Consider the following 19,568-nt stretch of genomic DNA (forward strand, 5'->3'; position numbering starts at 1 on the left):
TGAAAAAAATTGTGCAAATTGGACACAAAGGACAGATAAAGAAAATGTGCTACAGAATGCTACTAACGCTGACAGACATCGTGCCAGCCGTGCACCAGCGACTGAAGAAGCTCGAACAGCCGCAAATGCCACACGGGTTGAAAGAATTCAAGCAGCTCGTGCCTTGGGGTGGCCGAAAAAGTCTCTTTTAACCACAACTCAGTGCCATGATAACAAAATCATTTCAAGGACTTAACAAAACGAATAATTCTTTGCAGAGAAAGTATGGATTTCACAAACATTGAATTTGTAGCCCAATTCGATTGGGCTCCCAGTCGCTAGTTTCTCATAAGACCATATATGTTGATTAAGTCTTCCTCTAAATACTACTGGGTTGATCTTTTGCATTTTATATGGCATGCTTATAATGGATAGTTGTCTAGGTAAGCTAATCCATCCTTTAGTCAATGTTCTGGCTATTTTTAATAATCTGGGTTGCAGGGAGATGGAACCAATGCAGCAGTAATGAGTGTAAAGTAGTAATGTACTCCAGGTAAATACATTTCCCTTAAAGGGCATGGTTACACACACACATAGTCACTCACACTGGTCCCCTGTCAAGGCCCTGAAAAAAAATTCACATCAACATAAGCTATTAATGTAACATACCTAATTCACCTCATCTAGGACATGAGCCAAGTACCAAATTTTTGGCTGGTTTAAAAGTACTGCCCGGGGCCAGTTCACAGAGGCAAAATGACAAGATAAAGAATCGTCCGAGTATAACCTGGACATGAGATAGTACACTCACTTTAGAGTTTAAACGTTGCACACACATTCCATCTTTTTATTCAGACAGTTCACTCATGGAGATAAAGCCTCAACTGATAAACACTGCAGTTACTGGCATAGTGCCATACGTGCCATATTTTACAGAGATATGCGCTTCCTACATTTTATTCTAACTACCTGATGGAATTCCCAGTAACACAGACATATACTGCAGTGATAGATGCCCAGGAGAAGGTCTCTTTTCCCTAGATAACTATGTAGGGAAGACATCTGTTAATGTTTCATTACAATTAAAAATAAATAATTGACTCTACATTTTGGTAAACTTAAACCATTAATCCTCTCAGATGTACAATTAAATCATATGTAACATATTTTTATTATTTTGTTTTTTATCACTTAAAAAAGTTCTTTTTTTATGAGATAATCATAGAAAAAGGAATGCAGACTATGGGAGCTGAGCCCTGTTTCCTACAGTACGGTGGCCCCACAGAGATTTCATTCATTTAAAGTGCAGTTAAACAGCTGGAGCAAATATAATCATAAACCTGAGACTTGTTAACTATTATTTTCGAAAATCAGATGCACACTTTATTAGCAAAACATGTTAAAAATAAGCAGCCTTTATATAAAAAGGTGCATTTTATGTGTCTCACGCAGTTTAAGAGCAATAGCACTGCCTGCTAACCCAGGTGGGTAACATTAACCATATCTGAGAGCAGGTAAGCAGTTGTAATCCCACTATTTTCAATTAAAGGGCCACATTATAACTGTATTTACACACAAGATAGGTTATGAATTTGCTTTTGTGTAACTATACACATAACCAGGCACTCAATGTTACCTTTACATATGTTGCTTTCTTTAATATTATAAGGAGTTCCTAAACCTTGATTAAAGCATAAGCTAATCAAAAATTAAATGAAGAGCTGGAAGAAGTGGCCGGGGAGAGGGAAGTCTGGGCCTCTCTGCTTAAGCTGCTGCCCCCTGCGACCCGACCCCGGATAAGCGGAAGAGGATGGATGGATGAATGGATGACATTTTCAGGGTGTCAATTACCTTCCCAATGTTTTAAACTCTAAGAGAATGACAGAAAGGAGTTTAAGAACTATGTAGCCAGGAAATATGAATTACGTAGACACGGGCAGAAACAGCAACAAGTGTTGAGACAGGGTCATTTTAAACAGGGAAACACAAACAGAAACCAAAAGTCCAAACCCAAGATGCAAATTTAAATGGGTGGTCAAAAAAACAAACAAACCCAAAATCCTAAAAATTACCTTGGATGAGTTCTGCTAACTATCATTAATAAAGACAAAAAACTGAATCCAATACTTTGAAATGCGTGAGTCACTGTCTTGCACCCCAAAAATGAGGCTGGGTCTCAGTCCTTTAGCAAAACCAGCTTTATTCAACTTGAAACAGGAACAGCACACTTATTTATTGCAGCATTACCTACCACTTCGCTATGCACAGATACAGCAAATGGGCAGAGTCAGGGCCAGGTCAGTGGCCATGTTATACTGTTCCCTGCATTTATAGTGTCACTTGAAATCACCCATCAGCCACAGGCACTTATAGTGCGATCTTGATTGGCTCGTAGTTGTTTCTGTGCCGCTGCGAACCTGGGGTTGCCTCGGCAACAGACAAGCAGCCCTCCACTGATACAGCAATCACACCTTGGTGTGTCATCCTGTTTTATTTGTGCCAAAAGAGTTCAGAAACCTCACAACTTCTATTATCTTTTATAGATGGGGTAGATGAATTCAACATATGTGAACATGCCAACAATGGACATAGCATCTTTAAACAATATGGTCACAGGCATGCAAAGATGCCCCATCCATACAGAAATGAGTTCCAGGTAGTACATATCACTGAATCACAATATTTGAAAGATTCATCCTAGGCTTGCTTTATGTTTGGGATGCTTTCTGTCCAAATTTAACATATTATCAACTGCTAAACTCCACAGAATTAACTTTTTTATTAAAACAAACACTAAGTGAGAGCATAATCACTGTCCCACTTCACTCCAGACAAGGTAAACATTTTTCAGTTCTTTCTCCAGGGCTACAAAATGAGCTTAGACAAACTGCTCCCAGAGTACATGTCTTTAAACTCTATTTAAAAACACCTTCTCACGCTAGATACCACCATATTATACCACCGCTATTAGGCTTCAACAATATAGGAATATGACAATATCATCTTCCTTCAGTTTCCTTTATTGAAAATTTTGATGTGGCATTTGTGACATCATTGTGCCAGTTTTGTTGGCAGTCTTTTTTGTGTATTGTTTGTCATGGCACCCCCAAGATTGTTTGTGACAATTACATGTGTTGTTGGTCATATGATTGCGACTTGCATGACACACAAAGTCAGTGCACTGAGAGCTTTTAATATGGCAGCATACTATCCAGGACTCTAAATTGCACAGAAGAAAGACTCTCTTAAAGGATAAAACCTCTCCAAAAGCAAAATCATGGCAAAGACCTTGACTTTTGTTTTTTTATTGTATTTTTAGCTTTGGCTTAGGCCTCCTTGTAATTTCTCATTCTCATTACTCCCCTTTTAACTAGGTTGTATATCTGCCATTTCAAAATAATCAAAACAATTTACCTGGTTTACTGTCTGCTTCTGGGACTAACATTAGTGTTAAACCCACTTTGATCTAACTTTTATCTCCTTTTCTATTGTTAGCTTTGTACTGCCTTGCCTACCACTCATAAGTACCGGTTTATGAAACTGTCTTGGGTAAATGAGTCTACAATATAAAGAATAACAGTAGTACTCTATAAAAGAACACAAAGATAATTAATGCATAAAATAAATGGCTTTCTGCTTTGCACAGCCTGGCTAATCAGTCAATGTCAGACTTGATGGTTGGCTTATCCAATTTCTCACCTTCAAAACCACCAGAACATTTTCCTTTTGCTATAATCTTTCGTCATTTGGTCTCAAAGGTACTTGTAAGCAAACGTTTGTCTAAAAATTCATTCCATGACTATAGAGTCAAATGCATTTTGGCAGGACGTGATATTTAGGAACACATTGAAAGGGATGTGGGATGTGTTTAGCAAATATTCCATTGATGCTTTGAATCTTTACATGTCTGAGTCCACTTCTTTGCTAAAAGGAATAGGGTTCTGGATTAGACGGGTGGCAGTCACCAGTACTATGTGGAGTTCCTCTGCTGCTCTCCATTAGTTTTCTACCTCTCTCATCTTGATATATCCAGAATTTTCTTTTCCAGTGCACCATTAACATTTATAGGGAGTATGGTTTCTTGGCACCACCACACCATCATATTGACATGTTGTCCCTTTCTTACTTTACTATATGAACCTTGTTGGGTGCATTCCCTTAATTGTTTCAGTTTTTTGGTCTTACTTCTACTAACAAAGGAATATTTTTCTAGTGCAAATATAGAACATTGCCATAAACGTTTTATCTGTTAAGCAAAGAGCACGAGCTGGCTTTCTTTTGAGTTATATTGTAAGCCTTCCACAATAAATTGAATCCTTTCATTTTACCATGAAAGGATTCTGAAAACATCTAAAGTAAATTTAAACATCTGAAGTATGGTACAATTATGAATTTTGAACAAATTACTGAATAAACCCAAACATTTAGGATGAAGAAGTGTTTTTCTAAACACACATTAAAGGTGTACGAAAAATCACAAAACACAATAGTGAATTGAGACATTTATACATTATACTTATAAATCATAAAGATAATGTCCTCTTACAGCATGACATCCATAGCAAAAACAAACTTTAAAGAAGTACACTGCACCTTTCTACTGAGCAAACATGGCAGTAAGGATGTGTTGATTAATTTGCAGATCTGTGCCATTAGCTTTAACTGAACATGACCGAGTTATCCCAAGTTGACCACTCTCTGCAGGAATTCTGACGATTAGGGGCTTATCTATCTCACTATTTACTATCTAGCCTGACAGCACCCTGATGTTCTGTTATCAGAAGGTCAGGGAAAAAGAAAAAAGCTTGGTTATTAATAGTTCTTCCTCTTGTTGCTATTAGTGGGAACTGGTCACTGGGGAGTCTTAACAAAAATAAAAAGCTACAACTTAAAATTTTACAGCGATACCCAAATGGATATAATATTGATCAAAAAAGATGAATAGCTTCCCCTACATGTAATCCCTCTTGAACTCTATTCATTTATCTTTTTGTATTTTTACAGTTTGCATATTTCTTTCTTTTTTTCCTGTGTAATTGTCATCTGTCATAAGCAAATATAACTCTTATACATCAAGAGCATTCTACCAACATAAAAAGTGAACAAATCCTATTAAATTAATATAATATATAATATACCAACAACCTGGTCTTAAATACCAAAAAGACCAAAGAAGTAATTCTGGACTTTATGACCACTAAAAAGACCAATCACAGTCCGATAACAATCAATGCAGATCCTGTGGAGAGAGTTTCCAGCTTTAAGTTTCTAGGAGTCACCATCTCAGAGGACCTGTCCTGGGCTGACAACAACTTGGCTATAATAGGCAAAGCACAACAACACCTCTATTTTCTCAGGAAGCTAAGGAGAGCTGACCTTCCCCAGACGCTGCTGGTTAATTTCTATAGATGCACTATAGAGAGCATCTTAACTAACTGCATGATGGCCTGGTATAACAGCTGCACCAAGGCTGCTAAAGAAGCCCTGCAGCAGGTCATAAAAACAGCAAAACCAAGATCTTTTTGTTGAAATAAATTAGTTAATAATTATAAATTAATTGATATATTTACTCAGTTATGAATGACTTTGTATTAGGCTGAACCCCTCCACAGCAATGCCATTATTGTTTTTTAAACATTAGTGCACATAATACCACAATTCTAGTTCTTCTTCTATACTAATAAAAGGCAAAGCCCTCACTGACTAACTGACTGACTGACAGACTTACTCACTCACTGACTCACTCACTCACTGACTGACTCATCACTAATTCTCCAACTTCCCGTGTAGGTGGAAGGCTGAAATTTGGCAGGCTCATTCCTTACAGCTTACGTGCAAAAGTTAGGCAGGTTTCATTTCGAAATTCTATGCGTAACGGTCATAACTGGAACCTACTTTCGTCAATATATATGGCCATAGCCTGCAGCTCGGTCGCTATGTAAGACGGAGTTGCATCCTGCATCATCACCCCTCCCAAGTAATTGAGTGCCTGCCCATATAAGGTAAATATTCGCGGCTGAAGGACTGTGCTTAGCATAATCATAAGTGCAGCTACTGCGGAAACCCTCTGACGCTGAACAAGCCTTTGTACACATATCAATAGGAAAGCAAGGTGTAAAGCTTAAGTTTAAATTACGTTCATAGACACGCTGCTGCTAAATATTCGCAGGCAAATCCACAACTTAATACCAGGAATGCCTATTAAACATCTTAGATTCACAAGTACCAATTTGGGTAGTGATCACTTCGATGAATGAAACCTGTTCAAAAAACGCATTACACAATTGAGAAGGCAGCAAAAGAATATGAAGCGAGTGACGCATACAAGCATATTCATAAGTGCAGCTACTTCGGAAACAAAGCACGGTGTAAAACTTAAGTTTAAATTAAGTTCATAGACGCGCTGCCGCTGGCGTTTGTCATGCCTACAACGAATACGATATTCGCGAGATAAAAGTTTAATGAGAAGACGCAAGGTGTAAACGAGACTTTTGATCACTTTGAAAGGGAGTTAAAATTGCTGTTGAAAGGCTGTGCTTATGCAAATGAAGATGAGATGGTCAGGGATAGAATAGTGTTTGGCACAAACTCAGCGAAAGTGCGAGAGAAACTTTTAAGAGCCGGGTCTGAGCTAACATTAAATAAAGCTGTGGACATCGCAAGATCGCACAAGATATTCGCGAGAACAAGTTTAATCAATCAATTAATCAATCAATCAAGTTTAATGAGAAGACGCAGGGTATAAAGCCTCGATGCTAAAGACCTTGCAAAGTCATGGAGAACATGGAAGGACGAGTTCAGATTATACACAAAACTTGCAATGCCGGAGGCAGAGGAAAACACTAAGGTCAGATTATTCCGTTATCTTATTGGAGAGAGCGGCAGAGAATTGTGTCAGGTGCTGACCGGTGATGTAAGACCCGATGAGTTAACCATGAGCTTGATGATACATAAATTTGATGAACATTACAACCCGAAAATAAACGAAACTGTAGAGAGGTTCAGATTTTTTTCAAGAAATCAGGCAAGGGGAGAAAATATAGACAACTACGTCACATATCTGAGAGTGTTAGCAGGCACATGCAATTTTGGGGAGATTAAAAGTTCTCTTATACGTGACCAAATTGTGTGCGGAACCAGTGATGCAAGTTTGCAACAAAGATTACTGAGAGAAGACAAACTGACTTTAGAGAGGTGCATACAAATATGCAGAGCCACAGAACTGTCGAAGGAGAACAGCAGAACAGTCACATGGGCTTCCCCATTCAATACTTCTCCCAGTGCATCTCTCTAAACCGTCCATGTGGGAACATTATCATAAGGCTTAACAATGTTATTGTTACACCTTCTACGTGCACCCAACGGTCCTTATTACGGAGTCTTCCTTGCTTTACCGCTGGCTGCTTGTTTCCATTCACCTTCCTAGCTCTTTATTTAGATAAATAGATAGATAGATTTAAACAGTTTTCCTTGTAACATTTCTGCTCCTTCGCTGTCTTCTCCCTTTTCGTTCAAAATACGCGCCCCCTTGCCTTTTTACAGTCAGTTCCCATTACGTTACACCATGGTACATTTAGCACAAGTTAATACTGGGATGGCCTGTTAAACATCTTACATTCACAAGAAGCGATTTGGGTAGTGAACACTTCGATGAATGAAACCTGTTACCTTTACAATGGTTGACAAACACGGAATGTAACTTCAAAACAACACGTCCTCCAAATACAAACCTGATTGAAAGAAATAATGATAATCAAATCCTTGATGACAGCAACACTCATAACAGTGACAAAACAATTACATTGACAATCAGGTTATGTTATTTTTAAAATGTTTCCTTTTCTTTTTCATAACTTCTTTAACACACTACTTCTCCGCTGTGAAGCGCGGCTATTTTGCTAGTAGTACTATAAAACTGATTATGTTTGTTATTGTGACTGATAGTCAGTTAGTCAGTCCTGTTTGTTAATCCTACACAAGCAGAATCCTATCATTTCTAACATATTATTTATCTATCTATCTATCTGTAAATCATATATTATTTTCAATGAGAACAGTAATCAGAAGGCTGCATATGTGTGTGTTTTCAGTCATAAGTTGTGTCAGACCCTTTGTGACCTCATGGACTTCTTCATGCCAGGTCTGTCTTTCATCCACTTCATTGCTTCAATAATAACTTCATTCCATGTCATCATCTGACATCTCCTTTTCCTCCCTTCCCTTTGATCACAGAGCTAGTCTAACAATAATTCCAATTCTGTCTATCTAGTTTCTGAATCTTTTACACTACAGCATCACTGAGAAACTGGCACCATCTTACTAGGGTTGGGTGCAAAGAATTGAATTATGCTGGATGTGACATAAACACCCTTATTCACTTGTACTGGGCTAATTCTTATACACCAGTTTATGGGAAACTATGATACTTTTTGTGTTGTGTTGCTTATGTATGCAACTCCATCTCTCACATAACACTCATCACCTAGTTATTAAAAAAGCTTTTCAAATGTGCACTTATATAATACTGTATATACAGTATTGCACATTTTGCAGAATAGAAGGAAAATGTTATATATGTCACAAATAAATTATATCTGGTCAGATATTTGGGAAATTCAGTCATGAAGAAAACCACTGAAAGACGCTGCATCCCTAGAGATCTTTAGTTTGACATTCTGGAAAACATTTTGGTTATGGTATGATACCAAGATCATTCATCATTCGTCCTGTATTTGAACTGTGAGCAAATAATGTCTGTCAAGAGTATGCCAATTTGCCTTCTTTAAAATGAAATACACTGGTGGAAATAAATTCATAATTGTACTGCTTAGGAAATTGTAACTGTACCATGATTATTTCTCTTGACCTTCTACAAAGATTACACCGCCTGGAAAAAATTCTATGGAAAATTTATTACTAATGGGAAACTTATAAAAGTGGTTTTGGTTTCTTGGTTCACCTATCATACAACTTTCAGTATTAATTAAAATTCCACAGATGGCTCCATCTTTTATGTTTTGAATGGCAGCGTTCATGAAAATAGTTTTGATTAACATTTCCTTTCTACTCTATACTGTACAATCTGGTAAATGCTGTTAATTTTATCTGCCCTGTACAGGCAGAAAAATCAGTTTTTATAGACAGAAAAGAAGTGTTGCATTTTATTAAAAAGAAGGAACATTTAAACATAATACCAGCATGCATATACTGTACTCAATCTAGATGTTATATGAAGAGGTGTCTGTGGAAAAAGAAAAAACAGAGTAGTTGAAATTTTCAACAAAAATAAAATTAAAAGATTATAAACTTTATGGGTTCTCCATTATTAATCCCATTGAAGATTAAACAAATGTTGAGCCTCAAAAACCTTTATTTTATTAGCTTGGGATTAACCTTCACTTAATCTATACTAATAAAAGGCAAAGCCCTCACTGACTGACTGACTGACTGACTCACTCACTCACTGACTCACTTATCACTAATTCTCCAACTTCCCGTGTAGGTAGAAGGCTGAAATTTGGCAGGCTCATTCCTTACAGCTTCCTTACAAAAGTTGGGCAGGTTTCATTTCGAAATTCTATGCGTAATGGTCATAACTGGAAGCTATTTTTCTCCATATACTGTAATGGAGTTGAACTCGAAAACCGTTGGGGGCGGAGTGTCGTGTGACATCATCAGGCCTCCCACGTAATCACGTGAACTGACTGTCAACGCAGTACGTAGAAAACCAGGAAGAGCTCCAAAAAGCGCTGAAGAAAGAAGAAAACATGCATTATATAATTGAGAAGGCAGCGAAACAATAAGAAGCGAGTGAGTGACATATACAACCATATTCATGAGTGCTGCTACTTCAGAAACAAAGCACGGTGTAAACCTAAAGTTTAAATTAAGTTCATAGACACACTGCCGCTGGCGTTTGTCATGCCCACGGGTAATGCGGGATACAAGTTTAATGAGAGGACGCAGGATATAAACGAGAGTTTTGATTACTTTGTAACTAAGTTAAAATTGCAGAGGAAGGGCTGTGCTTATGCAAATTCCGAGAGACTGTGTTTGTGGGGGATTGACAGTTAAGGCGGGTGGGGGATTCACATCATCATCTCCCCTCCCATTCACCTCATTTCACTCTGAGCTGAGCTCCGCAGCAAATGCAGTCTTAAGGAAGTGACTTTGTGACGCTGCTACCAAATACTCACAGAAAAATCCACAAGTTAATACACACGCTGTCTCTAGAGTTTCTCCACACTGAATCCTCCAGGCACTACTTACAAAAGGTTACATTGACAATCGTGTTACGTTATTTTTAAAATGATTCCTTTTCTTAGCACAAGCACAGCTGAGAAGCTTCGATGCATGTGCTCCATAACACGTTAAAAAATAATGCATTTAATCACACTTTCAATTCCAAGCAAAGGGGAACTTCTGTCAATGCGTGATTTCCTGGTACACCAATTACATTGATCAGCGCTTCCCGATTCATTTTACCCTCGCACACCGTTGGTTTGAGAAGAAGTATGAAAAAATATAAGGTTAACACAGAAAAACAGATCACCAATTGAATCTTTATGAATAATCGATTCGCCATTAATAATTGTTTTGGTAAAGCCATACTCAGTGTAATCCTCCTTCCATTTTATACATTTTCAGCCACTAGCCATGATTAAATGAACGGTAAAAAAGTAAGAGCGAAGCGAGGGTGACTTATTAGGCAGGCAGGCGACAGCTCAATAGCTCAAATTTGTATATAAGTAGGTTCTATTTAGTCGCCAGAAATATCTTTGGTAGGAATGGAAGTTGAATTTAGTTTTTAAATTTCTATGGTAAAGAAAAAGTTATGCAATGATGACTAAATTTAACTATATAAAGTCAAAACTTGTATATATAAAGTCATTCCCGAATATATAAAGAGAAAACTTGATTATATAAAGACGGCGTTGGAATATTTCGGAATATATAATGTAAGCGCTGGAATATATAAAGTCAAAACTTAAATATATAAAGTCAGCGTCGGAATATATAAACTCACCGCTGGAATATATAAAGTGAAATCTTCAATATATAAAGTCCATCCATCCATCCATTTTCTAACCCGCTGAATCCGACCACAGGGTCACGGGGGTCTGCTGGAGCCAATCCCAGCCAACACTGGGCGCAAGGCAGGAACCAATCCTGGGCAGGGCACATGCATCATTTTCAAAACATTGACCGAACAGTGTTTTTTTCATTTATTTTTCTGAATACGTTTTTGTTAACTTAGTTCAGTTCAGAGTCGTTTCAATCAATATATTTTGACTTTGACTTTATATATTCAGGAATGAGTTTATAAATTCTGACGCTGAATTTATATATTCAAGTTTTGACTTTATATATTCCAGCGCTGACTTTATATATTCAGGTTTTGACTTTATATATTCAGAAAAAACTTTTGACTTTATATATACCGACGCTGACTTTATATATTCAAGTTTTGACTTTATATATTCAGGAATGACTTTATATATTCAAGTTTTGACTTTATATATTCTGACGCCGACTTTATATATTCAGAAACAGTATACAGTATGTGTTTGTGTATATATGTACACATGTATATATACAGGTATATATATATATATATATATATACACATATATATATATATATATATATATATATATATATATATATATATATATGCCAGCAACACTCATGACAATGACAAAACAATTACGTTGTCAATCATGTTACATTATTATTAAAATGTTTCCTTTTCTTTTACTTCTCGCTGCTAAGTGCGGGTATTTTGCTATATATATATATATATATATATATATATATATATATATATATACTGCGGTGGGTTGGCACCCTGCCCAGGATTGGTTCCTGCCTTGTGCCCTGTGTTAGCTGGGATTGGCTCCAGCAGACCCCCGTGACCCTGTGTTTGGATTCAGCGGGTTGGAAAATGGATGGATGGATGGATATATATATATATATAGATATATATATATGACAACAACACTCATATCAATGACAAAACAATTACATTAACAATCATGTTATGTTATTTTTAAAATTTTTCCTTTTCTTTTTCATAACTTCTTTTACACACTACTTCTCCGCTGCGAAGCGTGGGTATTCTGCTAGTCTATTCTAATAAAAGGCAAAGCCCTCACTGACTGACTGATTGACTGACTGACTCACTGACTCATCACTAATTCTCCAACTTCCCGTGTAGGTAGAAGGCTGAAATTTGGCAGGCTCATTCCTTACAGCTTACTTACAAAAGTTGGCCAGGTTTCATTTCGAAATTCTACGAGTAACGGTTATAACTGGAACCTACTTTCGTCCATATACTGTAATAGCCTGCAGCTCAGTCGCCGTGTGAGGCGGAGTTGAGTCTCACATCATCACACCTCCCACGTAATTGAGTGCCTGCCCATATAAGGTAAATATTCGCGGGTGAAGGACTGTGCTTAGCATATTCATAAGTGCAGCTACTGCAGAAACCCTCCCTCAGCGAAAGTGCGAGAGAAACATTTAAGTGCCGGGTCTGAGCTAAAATTAAATAAAGCTGTGTACATCGCAAGATTGCACAAGATATTCGCGAGATACAAGTTTAATGAGAAGACACAGGGTATAAAGCCTCGATGCTAAAGACCTGGCGAAGTCATGCCTTCTCTGCTGGCATAAAAAAATCTCTGAATCACAAACTGATGTTAATTATATTTTGTCCATGGATACTTATTAAATAATTCCAAATAGTCTGTCTGCTTCATTTCATAGCTTTTCCGATGGTTGTGCTACTTCCAGACATGTATTTTCGTATTAAAGCATTTAACCAATCACATTTCAGCCATCATTTTTTGCCAGGCAGAGAGGCCTTCACAATCCGTTGTACAGGCCCTCTAACACAGAATAAATGTTGAATAAACTGTTGCTTCAACCAATCAGATTTTTAGTTGGTGTCAGTAGGGCCCTCTAGCAGGCGTACGGCAATGTCACCGTATTCAGACCCATTGATTGGATAGAAGCCGATATGAGGAACTCTACGAGGCCACTGAACGCACCGCAGGCGCTCCGAGCACAAGATCCTCGTGCGTGCTACCGCCAACTCCATGGCAGGATTCTGGACAATATTATTTGCCAGACACAGACCAGATTTCAAGACCACGAAAAAAACTGATCTTTGTCACGCTCCTCGACCCCCATAAGTTTCGGGAATACAAGATAAATGTCCCGCAAGCAGCCTTCTCCAGTTTAACAAAAGACCAACGGAGCAGTTTTTGATCTGTCACGGCTAAAAACAGAACTGACTGTAATGTATGCCATGGATGATTTTGCAGGAAAATCTCCCACTGATCTCCTTGACTTCCTTTATCAGAAAAATCTGAATGAGAGCATGGGGCAGCTGTTCACATTGGTATATTTGGCGGTGACCATTTCCGTGTACACTGTTTCTGTCGAGCGGACATTTTCAGCCCTAAAGCGAATTAAAACTTATGCCAGAAATGCGATAGGGCAGGTTCGACTTTCAGCATTACCTTTGATGGCGATAGAAAGGGACTTTTTGATGGAACTGAAGCGCACGGATAATCTGTACAACAGAGTAATTGAACTGTTTTTGAGGAAAGAGAGGAGGATGGATTTTGTTTACAAATAATCTGAATTTTTGGTGAGTAAAATGTTGCGATTTTCCTAAATAATATTGCAAGTTTATGAGTTATTATTGATGTTTTTTATGTGTGTAGCTGCTTTAGAAAGGAACTTGTTCACCCCTGGTTTGTCTATTCAATAAAGGCATTTATTGTGGCTACAGGAGTTATCTATCTGCGATGCAGCTGCTCTTTATAATGTATTTCTGCATATTAAGATGGTTTTTACAACCATAAATTAGTTTCTGAGGGGCGGGTTGATTCAGACGGAGTACTACTGAAGGCCAAGGTGTGAGATGCACGGTCCGCCACTGGACCAGATGATACATAAATCTGATGAACATTACAATCCGAAAACAAGCAAAACTGTAGAGAGGTTCAGATTATACTTCTTCCAGTGCATCTCTCTAAATCCTCCATACGGGAACATTATCATAAGGCTTAACAATCTTCTTGTTACACCTTCTATGTGCACCGAACCGTCCTTATTAGAAAGTCTTACTTGGTTTACCGCTGGCTGCTTCTTTCCATTTACCTTCCTAGCTCTTTATTTAAACAGTTTTCCTTCTCACTTTTCTACTCCTTTGCTGTCTTCTCCCTTTTCGTTCAAAATATGCACCTGCTTGCCTTTTGACAGTCAGCTCCCCTTATGTCACACCATGGTACGTTTAGCACAAGTTAATACCGGGAATGCTTGTTAAACATCTTACATTCACGAGTAGCGATTTGCGTGGTCAACACTTCGATGAATGAAACCTGTTATCTTTACAACGGCTGACAAACATGGAATGTAACTTCATAACAACACGTCCTCCAAATACGAACCTGATTGAAAGAAATAATGATAATCAAATCCTTGATGACAGCAACACTCATAACAGTCACAAAACAATTACATTGACAATCAGTTTATGTTACATTTAAAATGTTTCCTTTTCTTTTTCATAACTTCTTTAACACACTACTTCTCCGCTGTGAAGCGCGGGTATTTTGCTAGTATATACATATACTAAAAGAATATCTTTATTCTTAATTCCAATGACCATTTTTTGTAGCTATATTAAGCACCATATTTTTTCTGACTATACTAAACAGTATTCTTTGAGATATTTCCAGAGCTTTCTGAAATTCATTTTTTTGAGGAACATCAAAATATTGTTTACCATCAAGTGCCTGAAACCTCTAGTGCCTTCTTTTTTTTAATTTTAAGATGCACCTTAAATTGATTGTCCAATGAGAATGTAAAATGTAATGCCAAAATGTATCAGTGTGTAAAAATTCACTGTCTTCCTCATTCAGAGGTAAAGTGTAAGGGTTAGAAAAGTAAAATGCTTGCTTTTCATCAATGGGGAACAGTGTAAACGAAGCTTTAGGTCTCTTGCAGGAGTATTTGGGTGTTGTCAGCTATGGTAAAAAAAACCAAAAACGTTTAATGTGATACTGGATTATGTAAAAAAACTAAATAGTATTTTTGCAGTCTTTTCGGAGCACTACATTCTTCATTTGTCATAAAATTGGATGGGAATTTCACAGTAAATAAATATTTTCCGAGTGTTAGTCAAATATGAAATTCAAATACGTTAACAAGTGTCTCGTGCTCAAAAATAAAGTGAACCACAGAGTTTAAGTCAAAACAACACTCTGTGCAGGTGAAATTCTTCTTATACTAAAGACGATAAGAGATGGGATGGACATAGCAACATAGCATGTTGGAAAGCCAGAGTATGACACTTTATGGTGAATGACCTGACACTAATAGTAACTCCAGTAGGCTGACGAAAAGAAAAAGTCACAGATACGTAAATGTGGCTGTTGCCAGCCAGAGCAGACTGACTTTGTAGTCAGTAAGGAACAGATGAATGAATGTTCACTCAGTGGCAAGACAGAAAGAAATAAAGGGTGAAAAGAATTGAGAAGGTAAGATAGCTGAATATATGAAGGCAACAATTCAGTTTATACAGGTATAAATAAATATATGTACAGCATATGCGCACACAATCAAATACATACACTTACATATCAGAGGACCAATGTTTGACTGCTGCTTTAATAACATTATTTATTTGTTCTAGCATTAAAAAATAACTAGAACTCTGCTCTTCTTGGGTAGGCATTCAGCTAATATTATATCACGCTTAATCAAGCAATGGTTCAGTCACTAATGATCATTAGAGTGACAGCTATTAACAGTCCTTAAAATTAATAGTGTTAAATTAGACTGCAAGGCTTTACAAGGTTACAAATGATTGACGGAAGTCCTGCCTGTATCTTCACTCATTGGAGAGTTACACTGTTGTTAAAGTAATGCTTTATACAGTATTACGTTTGTCATTAATAACAATAAATATAGTAAAGGAATTCTACAAGTATTTTGTATTTTAGAGTAAAGATGTTTTCCAGTCTCTAAGAAATCTGCATTTTTCCTCTTTAAATACATTTACAGTATCAAATTAAATGTAAAATTTTTAAAACTGCTTTTTGCATTGCTTTATTTTTGACAATTTACTATATAATGATAATGTTTAAAAAGCTTATATTTCTCTGTAGATAACATGTACTCAATGTTTAAAAAGTGCATTCGGAATTTGTTTGTGCATCATGTAAGAATATGGGTTATGCAGCTGTTAAGGATGCTGCCTCACTGGTTCAATGTCTTGGGTCTGAATCCCATGGTGGTGTTTGCACAACATTTCTGTGTATATCTAGATGGATTTTTTTCAATATATTGTAGTTTCCTATTACATCTCAAAGATGTGCCTTCTGGATGAGTTGTCGATTCTAAATTTGCACCACTTGTGTTGCTTGAGTGGCACCTGCAGTGGAATGACACCTCGTCAGATATTAGTCCTTGTTTTGCACCTGATCTTGCTGCTGAGATAGGCTTTCATCCCCAGAATCCTCACAAATCTATAACACATTTTATGCGATTATATAGGAAATTTGACATTAACATTAAATAACAATCATTAAATTATAGAAATAAAAAACTTTCATGTAAGGCATTAGCCACCAATTTAGCTAGAAAAAGTTGCTTCAATGCCAATTGTGCTACTTCTAATACTTCCATGTTGTTTCCAAGCCGCTGAATCAACATTTCTCATGCTGAAGAATGCAAGCCTCAAACTATGCTGGATTTTCACTTCACCTTGTGAATCCATATTTTTTATTTTTTAGCTTCAGAGCCTTTCACAGAAAAGAATGAACTCAAGCAAGCAGTGAAGTATGAAAGAGTCTAGCAACTATGTTAAAAAATGAGGTTGAACTCTGAAAGGTGGGGAAAATTGAGACTTTCTTTATGTAAATGTAATGTTCTATTATACGGCTCACCCTTGGGTTTTATTTGTTGCTGCTGTGTTTTTTTTTTCTTTTTCTCAAGATGTTTTGTTTTAGCTGTATTTCTGTTAATAAATCTATCATTGTTAAACATCAGTTTTTAGTTTCTTTTCTTAATTTAATTATGTCCCCTCGCAGACAAAATTGTGGTGAACATCTTACTGAGACTATTATACAGTATATGTAGCTATTACATATGTAACAAATGTGATGAAGACCATGGAGCGGCTGCTGCTTCACCACCTGAGGCCACAGGTCCGCCACGTCCTCGACCCTCTGCAGTTCGCATACCAGGAGAAGGTTGGAGCGGAGGATGCCATCATCTATATGTTACACCAATTCCTCTCTCACTTAGACAGAGGCAGTGGTGCTGTAAGAATTATGTTTCTGGACTTCTCTAGCGCCTTCAACACCATCCAACCTCTGCTCCTTAGGGACAAGCTGACTGAGATGGAAGTAGACTCACACCTGGTAGCATGGATCGTGGACTATCTTACAGACAGACCTCAGTATGTGCGTCTCGGGAACTGCAGGTCTGACATTGTGGTCAGCAGCACAGGAGCACCGCAGGGGACTGTGCTTTCTCCGGTCCTGTTCAGCCTATATACATCGGACTTCCAATACAACTCAGAGTCCTGCCACGTGCAAAAGTTCGCTGACGACACTGTTATTGTGGGCTGCATCAGGAGTGGGCAGGAGGAGGAGTATAGGAAGCTAATCAAGAACTTTGTTAAATGGTGCGACTCAAACCACCTACAACTGAACACCAGCAAAACCAAGGAGCTGGTGGTGGACTTTCGGAGGACCAGGCCCCTCATGGACCCCGTGATCATCAGAGGTGACTGTGTGCAGAGGGTACAGACCTATAAATACCTGGGAGGGCAGCTGGATGATAAATTGGACTGGACTGCCAATACTGATGATTTGTGCAAGAGAGGACAGTGCCGACTATACTTCCTTAGAAGGCTGGCGTCCATCAACATCTGTAAAAAGATGCTGCAGATGTTCTATCAGATGGTTGTGGTGAGTGCCATCTTCTACGCGGTGGTGTGCTGGGGAGGCAGCATAAAGAAGAGGGACGCCTCACGCCTGGACAAACTGGTGAGGAAGGCAGGCTCTATTGTAGGCACAGAGCTGGACAGTTTGACATCCGTGGCAGAACGACGGGCGCTGAGCAGGCTCCTGTGAATCATGGCTGTTAATCCACTGCATTCACTAAACACTAATCTAATCTAAACACTAACACTAATCTCCAGGCAGAGGAGCAGCTTCAGCAACAGACTGCTGTCACGGTCCTGCTCCACTGACAGACTGAGGAGATCATGCATTTTTATCACTCTTTAATTTAATATTCTTTTTTATCAGTATGCTGCTGCTGGATTATGTGAATTTCCCCTTGGGATTAATAAAGTATCTATCTATCTATCTATCTATCTATCTATCTATCTATCTATCTATCTAGAGGGTACCAGGGGAAGAAAGAATGGTTGCATTGTCTTTAATATAATGTTTCTGCTCCTGTTCCCAGGAAATTCAGCCTGATGACTAATGATGCCACAGCCACTCCACTCTGACTCCACCTCTTCTGGTCCCTGGACTTCAAAGGCTGCCCCCAACATCAGTTGACCAAAATATAAAATGACTTTTTTTTCTTCAATAATTAAATGGGATTTTCTCAGTTGGGAACTTAGCTCTTCTCATATTTAAGTACTGTACTACTAATTTCACACTCATCTGTATTTTGTTAATTAAATGGTTGATGGGAATGGGGTGAGACTCCTGATTAGGTTAGACATCCAAACTGTGTTAATTTGACACTGTAACATGTCCATTACTTAAGGGTCTAACAGCCACTGCTTCAGAGCAGTGACATTAACCTAGTGTGTTATTTTACTTCTTTTCACTATTTGCTTTTCCTTAAGAATTTTGAATTTTTGGGTTTTGGCTTGGTTTGACGGATTACTACTAATAGTCATATTTTCTTTTTGGTATTCTGAAATTTTGCATTTCGTTTCCTTCTTTTACATCATTTTGCATTTTGAATGTTTCATTTTCCTAAAGGGCTCGTTATTTCTGTTTTGTCTTTTTCTTTAGTTCTTTGTTTTCTTTCTTTATATTTTTGGAAATTTGGCTTTTGTTTTTCATTCTTCTTATTGTATTCTTGATGTCAGCATTTATCTTGTTTTGCATTGCTTTATATGTTAAACAAATTAAATAATTGTGATTAGAGTTTTTTTTTCCTCCTCTTCTGACAATTTCTCAGGAGTATTTAGCTCAAGTAACCATGAACTCAAATAATTAAATTATAAAAAAAAATCAGACATTTAAAAAGGCAAAATTGGAATCAAAGGAGTAAAGCAAAAAAATAAAGTCTATTGTAGACAGGAGACACAACACTTTTACAATGAAATGGCTGATTAGCTGTTGTTTTATTTATTTAGTATACAAGTACTGCATGTCCATTCCTTTTGTATGCTAAAATCTACTAATATGATTAAATAATAAATTAAATTGATATTGTGAAATCAATAGTATTGTCGTTATACTTATTTTATCATTGTAATGCTGAACCACCATGGACATTTTCTTTCATGGAAGAGATGGGTCTAAAAGTACAGAACA

The sequence above is a fragment of the Polypterus senegalus genome, chromosome 7, assembly GCF_016835505.1.
Source record: "Polypterus senegalus isolate Bchr_013 chromosome 7, ASM1683550v1, whole genome shotgun sequence".
Taxonomy (NCBI): Eukaryota; Metazoa; Chordata; class Cladistia; order Polypteriformes; family Polypteridae; genus Polypterus; species Polypterus senegalus.